Source organism: Psammomys obesus, unplaced genomic scaffold (genome assembly GCF_907164565.1).
Source record: "Psammomys obesus unplaced genomic scaffold, mPsaObe1.curated_primary_1811, whole genome shotgun sequence".
In the NCBI taxonomy this organism is placed as follows: Eukaryota; Metazoa; Chordata; class Mammalia; order Rodentia; family Muridae; genus Psammomys; species Psammomys obesus.
In genome coordinates, this window is record NW_026595384.1 from 41,398 (window position 1) to 48,494 (window position 7,097).

General features: G+C 43.2%; 1 long non-coding RNA gene across 1 annotated transcript; it reads left to right on the forward strand.

Annotated features, from left to right (window-relative positions):
* The first annotated feature begins 4,550 nt into the window (after nucleotides 1–4,550).
* LOC129685731 (uncharacterized) lies at nucleotides 4,551–6,735 on the forward strand. The gene is made up of 4 exons (XR_008721525.1): nucleotides 4,551–4,608; nucleotides 4,800–4,873; nucleotides 5,187–5,278; nucleotides 5,671–6,735. It is a non-coding gene; the product is annotated as an uncharacterized LOC129685731 (long non-coding RNA).
* The last annotated feature ends 362 nt before the right edge of the window (nucleotides 6,736–7,097 follow it).

Genomic DNA, 7,097 nt, shown 5'->3' on the forward strand with positions numbered 1-7,097 from the left:
CATGCTCACCATCACTACAGAGAAGCCATTGTTAGCTCCCTACTAGACACCAACCAAAAGTTCCAAGGTATTTAGTGATGGATCTTGGAACCATGAACTTGGAATCAGGAGCAATCTGCCTCTTGGAAACCAGTCTGTGCAACAAGCTGCCACCTCTTCTGTACGTTGGGCTGGTATGGTCCCTTCAGGGTTGCCATCTTGCCCAACACCAGTCCATTCCTTCAGAAGGAGTTCACCGTGCCTCCCCTGGGCATGAGGACACGTTTATAAGCACCACTTGTTGAGGTCCAACAAAAACACTATAATTAGCAAGAATAGCCAGAGGACAGCAATAAGTATGTTTCTCTTGACACATACAAAAAAATTACCATCATTGATTTTATCTACCCAAGCTGATACAAATTAGATATTATCAGAATCCGTACATCTGAAACCAGGCATTTTAAAATAAATGAACATCTGCATTGCTCTCACCTTGTGTGATCCTAATCAACATGCCAGCAGGGAAGACTGTAGAAAAAAAAATTATGCACTTAATAAATTTTGAATAGAAAATGACTGCCCCTGGGCACACACCTTTAATCCTAGCACTTTAATCCCAGGAGGCAGAGGTAGGTGGACCTGGTCTACAAAGCAAGTCTAGGACAGCCAGGGCTGTTAGGAAAAGACATCCTGTCTCCAAAAACAAACAAATTAAAAAAAAAAACAAAAACAAAAACAAAAAAAAACAACAACAATCCCCCTCACAAAAGAAAGAAAAACAACGGCTTAGCAACAAAGGATTGATAATGTTAAGCAAAAGTAGTTTCCTTCTTGTAAGGCAGGGCTGATCAGCTTGACCTGCCTCATAGCTGACGAGCAACTCTTGAGTCTGCTAGTCTAGGGCAGCAGGATCAAGCATTTGCTGTGCTGCTGGGACAGCCTAGCACAGTGATCTAGGCCTCTCTTAAGCTGGCCAGACACCTGGTGCCTCCTCTCCAGCCAGAGGCTCCTCTAGGGTTTCTATGAACCCATGGCCGTGGAGCTACACTGGAATGGAAAAGGCCAGTTCTGTCTCGTGACCTTGATCTGTCCCCTCTATTCAGTATAATGCCCCACACAAACACCAGGCCTCCTGCTATGCAGCCTGGCAAAGGAAGGCTTTAGATTAGCAGTGGCTGGAAGTCCTTCTGGTCATGGTTTGCTTCTTGGGCAGGTTGTTTAATCAGTCTGAGTCACTTTCCTTTTCTACAAAGCGCAGAGACTAACACTGCCTTTGTGTGTGTGTGTGTGGGGGGGGCACTGCTATTGTTTTATATCTCCGAGATGATATACATAGTGTTTGTTAAAGTGCTTGGCCTTTGCACACTCAGTACAGCCATTCATTGTACGTTTATTGATTAGCTAAGCATTCCTCTAGGTACAGGTTTTTGTTTTTTTAACTCTTTATTTATTCTGTGAACATACTCTGCTTAGGACTTTTCAACGTGATGGTTTTGTGGATGATAAAGCTGTGCACCAGCGTTAAGACAGCAGCTTTGGCTCACAGCAGGTGCAAGCAGTCGCCCTGTTAGCTGTTGTATATTGTGGAGGTTTGCTTGGCTTTCTCTCCCCACCCCACCCCTTTGAAAACAAAGTGAGGCCAAAAAAAAAAAAAAATCCTAAAAAGTTAATGTTTATAGTACTTTGACATTACAGGCATGCTCATGCTGTTTTCCAGAAAAGACCTTTTCATTGTTCAGGTAGGAAGGTTGTAACTTCAATTTATGAAAATGTCCAGAGTTTCTAAGACATGGACTTTTATTATAAATTTATATGCAATAGAAATAAAAAAGACAGAAGAGAAAACAGCTTTTGAAGAGAGCCGAAACAAAGAGAGGCAGGAGCAATGCCATCAATCTCTACAGTTCTTTGGGGAAGGGGGGATTTACGTTGATAATGTTAATTTTTGGTTTGTTTTGCTTTGCTTTGCTCTTGTTTCTTGAGGCAGGGTTTTTCCATGTAGTACTGGTTGGCCAGGTACTCGCCATGTTGTTCAGGATGGCCATGAATTCTCAGCAGTCCTCCTGTCTCAGCCTCCCAGCTATTGAAGTTGTAAGGCCATGTCACCATACCCAGCTTCATTCTTCTCACTTATATTACCGTTGTCACGCCAGGGAGTTATTATCATCACCTCCCCCTCCCCCCATTTCAAAGATGAGAAAACAGAGGCATGGAGAACTCAGATGCCCCCACCCCTGGTAAGTCACAGAGCTGGGACCTGACTGAGAAAGCTGGGCTCTGGAGGTTGCCCATGGGTGTTCCAGACTCATTACCCACAATGGGCTACGTAGCCTGAGAGTAGACTTGTGAACAAATAAAGTAACAGCCTTTTTAATGTGACCTGCTTAGCAGAAAAATTTCTGACTAGATGTTAACCACCAGAGATAGAAGTGCTTGGCCAGAATGCACTCCCAAACACTCTCTAGTCTCTCTCTTCCCCCTCTCTTTTTCTCTCTTTCTCCCTTTCCCCTCCCTTTTTTCTCCATTTCTTCTTTCTTCCTTTCTTCCTTCAGCTTCAAATAAGATCCAATGGCTAAAGATTCTGAGGAAGAAAAGAGAAGAGTCACACATCAATAAAGAGTCTGTTTTGCAATTCCCTTTAAAAAGTTTGCCCAAGTTTGGCCAAAATTTGAATTGAATTTCTTAAACATTCACAGATTAAGAAAGGTCGAGGTCCCTTTAAGATACTTCAAAGAGACAGGAAAATGCTTAAATGTTAAGTGTAAAGGAGAAGGAGCCAAAGAAGATAAGAAATAATGGGAAAGTTTAGTTACCACAAATAATCTCTGACGGTTTGGGAGAGACCCTGCTTGCCCGTAGGCTCTTTGTATTTCTGTAAAGCTTACCCCTGGAGGAGGGGCTTCTCTGGGACGGACAGAACTAGATAGTATTAGTCTACCAGTACCTTGACTCTAGCGGTGGTGGCTGATATGGAGTTGATGTGACACATTCATTGCTTCTAACACTAGAGAGAAAGCTAACACTAGCCTAGATGTCCCATCAGTATTGGAGCCCATCTGGCTGTAGCCCAGCTCACTTTAACTAAACCATAGGTAAACTAGTCAGCTTTGACGGGAGGCATTTGACCCAGGTGCTTATATTTCTTAAATCTATTCTTTAGGTTTATCTCTGTGCTTATGTTTGGAAAATAACTTAAGTATTTTATTGCCATATATGAATATATATACATAATTGCTGATGTTTTTAAAAATACTGATTTTTATTAACATATTCAAAATATTTATTTTTAATTAAAATATGAATTGGCACACAACTGCATATATTTATGAGCCATAACATTTTGATACATGGCATTTTGAGGTGGCAAAATCAAGCTATTTAACTTCTACATCACTTTACACACCTTTCATATGTACGCCGAGGACAACTAAAGTCTACACCATTAGCAATCTTAAAGTCAGATGTTATTATCAATCATAGAAACCATGATGTATAATAAATGTCTTAAACTTATTCCTCTAGTGGAAATTTATGTTCTCGATCAACATGTTTCTTCCCCACAACCCTCCGCTTTTGGCCACTTCCCTTCTCTTCTTTCTATGAATTAGACTTAAGAGTTCTCACGGAAGTGAAATCGTGTAGTGTTCACCTTGCTCTGCTTGACTCTTTTCACTTAGCACAACACACTGGGCTTTTGTCTGAAAAATGAATGTTAGCGGTGTTAGTCCCCAAACTCAAGAGAAAGCATGACCCTAGCCTGACTACTTAAACTGCTCGCACTGTAATTCAGTACTTTCCATTCTTAATCTGATGATTCTCAAATTTTACTGCCTTCCCCTCTGTCTAAGTCATTCCTTTGGAAGGTTTTCAAGATTATAAACTCATCATGACTTGAAGTCATTCTATTACAATCTCAGATTTGTACTGTTGACAATCTTGCTGTGCGCTGTGCTACAATCATCTGCCCTCTTACTTCCCTCTCTTCTTCAGCCTGAGTGTGGACCTTTCTTCATTTTTCCTCGCATGGTTCAGCATGATTTATCTTCCATCTTCCTGGGCTGTTCTCTCTCTGGCTAATGGTTCTGTGGGGTTTTTTGTTGTTGTTGTTGTTTGTTTGTTTGTTTGTTCTTCAAGACAGGGTATCTCTGTGTAGCCCTGGCTGTCCTGGACTCATTTTGTAGACTAGGCTGGCCTCGAACTCACAGAGATCTGCCTGTCTCTGCCCCCCCTGAGTGATGGGATTACAGGCATGTACCTCCACCCTACTGCGTCATTTGGGAGGAGGGACTGCTATTTTTGTATCCCCAATCTGGGCAGTTTACCATAAAAGATGGACCTTCTAAATTTTAGAATTAATAGGAAATGATGAATTTAACTCTGCGTGTCTGTGCGTGCACGCTCCTGTCGTGTGAGTGAATACGCACATGTGCGCGCAGAGGTCAGAGAACAACCTTGGCTGTTGTTCCTCAGGCATGGTCCACCTTTAAACAACTGTTAACTTTAGCCTAATTTGATCTTTTAAAAGGCAAGTTCTTGTTCTAGCCTGGCACTTGCCAAGTAGGCTAGGCTGGTGAGCAAGCCCAGCGGTCTACCTATCTCTATTTTTCCAACACTGGGATTACAAAGGTATGTTAACACACCCAACTTTTTTCACCTGGGTGTTGGGGGTTATCTCAAGCCCTCATGCCTGAGAGGCAAGCACTTCAGCTACTGAACTACTCCCCTACTTAAATATAGTAGCAGTAATAATAATAATAATAATATTAATAATAATAATACAAATAAACTTTTATTTATTTTTTCCTCACTCTGACTAGATAATGTGAATAAAAGTTCCTGAAAAGAAGCTGTGGTGATAAAGGCTGACTGACTAAGACTGTAATGATGTGAGGTGGGTAGAATGTTGTAAATTATCTTGGGCTGTCTTTATCCCCTTTAACAGTCTGCTGTGCGTGACCTAACATCTTTGTAACTGTTAGATAAGTCATCTGGAATGTACTTACAGATCTCTGGCTTCCACTAACTCCAGAGCTAAGCATGTCACTGGGTAGCATCCAGGGCCTATAGCAAAAGTTTCCCTTGTTTGTTGTAATCTGGTTACTTTATGTTCCCACCAGTTGTCTTAGGAAATGTGTTGATTTATGACCTTTTTTTTTTATTTCTTCTGTTCCTATAAAAATCGCATAAAACTGCTGCCACATCAGAACGTGGAATTTTGGGCAACCCGAGTCTGTGTTCCCAGGCCATAGTGACTCACATTTGGCTCCAGAATAAATGATTTCTTGTCCCCTTTGAGGTAAGAGTTGTGTCTCTTGCATCAACAGTAAAGGGACATTGACCCTAACCAGATTGCGCACTCCACTGAGTGCTGAAGTCCCTTTGTGAGGGTAGGATTGATACTTTCCTTTTCATTCTGTGTTGCCATAGATGTTGTCATGCAGAGGGAGAGGGGTGGGAATAGGAGGAGGAGAGGAGATGAGGGCATTTATTACTTTATTGTTGCTGTTATTATTATAACCGCTATGCTACTGTTTGAGGCAGTCTTGCTAGAACCTCCTGACTAGCTGGGTACTCTGGTACTCACTCACGTAGTCCTGGCTGGCCTCTGGCTTGGGGCACTCCTCCTGCCTCAGCCTCCAGGCATGGGGCTCAGATCTAGGCTTTTTTTTTTTTTTTCTGTCATTCTAGTGCCTAAATTTCTTCATGAGGTGGAAGCAAAAACAGAGCTACCATATCCACGCTGTAAGCTTCTGGCAGCGTGCAAGTCCCATTGATCTCCCGGAGATCTGGTTTTCCTTTCTGGAAGCTCCCATGAATGCTGCAGGCACCCTTCTGCAAAACACAACTTTCTTCTGACAAGACTTTGGAATTATAAAATATCATCAGCACATGCCAGGCTGTTTCCTAAGATGGTGGGCATCTCTCCTCTAACAAGCCACATGAGGATACCAGAAAGCTTAACAGATGATTCTAAAAGTGCTATTTGATATGTCATACAGAAGATCACACATGCACCACCAGCTACAGAGGCAGAGCTCGGAGGCAGTCACCTCTGATCAAAAGAAGCAAGAAGAAATGTGCTCAAGCATGAGCCTGGCTCTGGGAAACCTTACTGGCGGAGCCGGTTACTGAAGCACATGTCTCCACATTCCCTGAGCTGTCAGGCTGTGTGAACACAGCCTACTCTTCCGGCTTCACAGGGGCTGGTCTTTGGGTGGCCTCTCAGGCATTCAAGTGACAGTGTGACTTGCCATTGACGTAAGTCCAGGTCCAAAGCACTGAGTGGTGGCTGGGACAAGGCAGTCTGCTGAACTTTGCAGGAGATGGTGGCAAGAGCTGAGAGACACTGCAGTCTGAGACGGGCTCTGCCCCACCATCGTCTACAATGGTGTCCACAGCGTCACCAAGAGCACAGTTGATCCTCCTTTCTTGCCTTCCCCGGCCAAACAGTTCTAAACCACTGACGAAGGACATCAGCTGGATGCCAAAGCCCCAGCACACCCAACATCATTGTGTTTGTATGTATGTTCCCTTCCTGAGTTCGTCACCAACTCACAGGACAGATCAGTTAGCGCTGTTTTCATGTTTGCAGGAAACACGTGCACAGATGTGTCTCAGCGGGGCTGGAGAGATGGGATCAGATGTTAAGGGCACTGGCTGCTCTTCCAAAGGACCCGGGTTCAAATCGCAGCACCCACATGACAATTCACAACATTCTGAGTGAGGGGATCTGACACCCTCACACAGACATACATAGAGGCAGAACACCAACGTACATAAAATATAACTATGTAAAAAAAAGATGTGTCTGAAGTTTGGCTTTGTAGTGCCTGTTTATTCATCATGGTTCTTTAGCCTTTTCTCTGAGGCTGGGGGGAGCCTCATCTTGCCTGATTTTTCCTGAAGAGGGTAAGAAAAGGTTTTGCTGTAGTGAGCAGAGAGGAATGGCCCTCACTCTGGCCAGGAGATCCTGACAGCAACTAACACAGTATCCTCTGCGTTTTCTCTGTGGCTACTGTTTCCCTCAATCTATTACTTTATTTACTTTTTAATCCAAAAGAAGAGCTGCAGTTTTCCACTCACCCTTTATCTAGACCCGGGGTCCTCACCTTTCT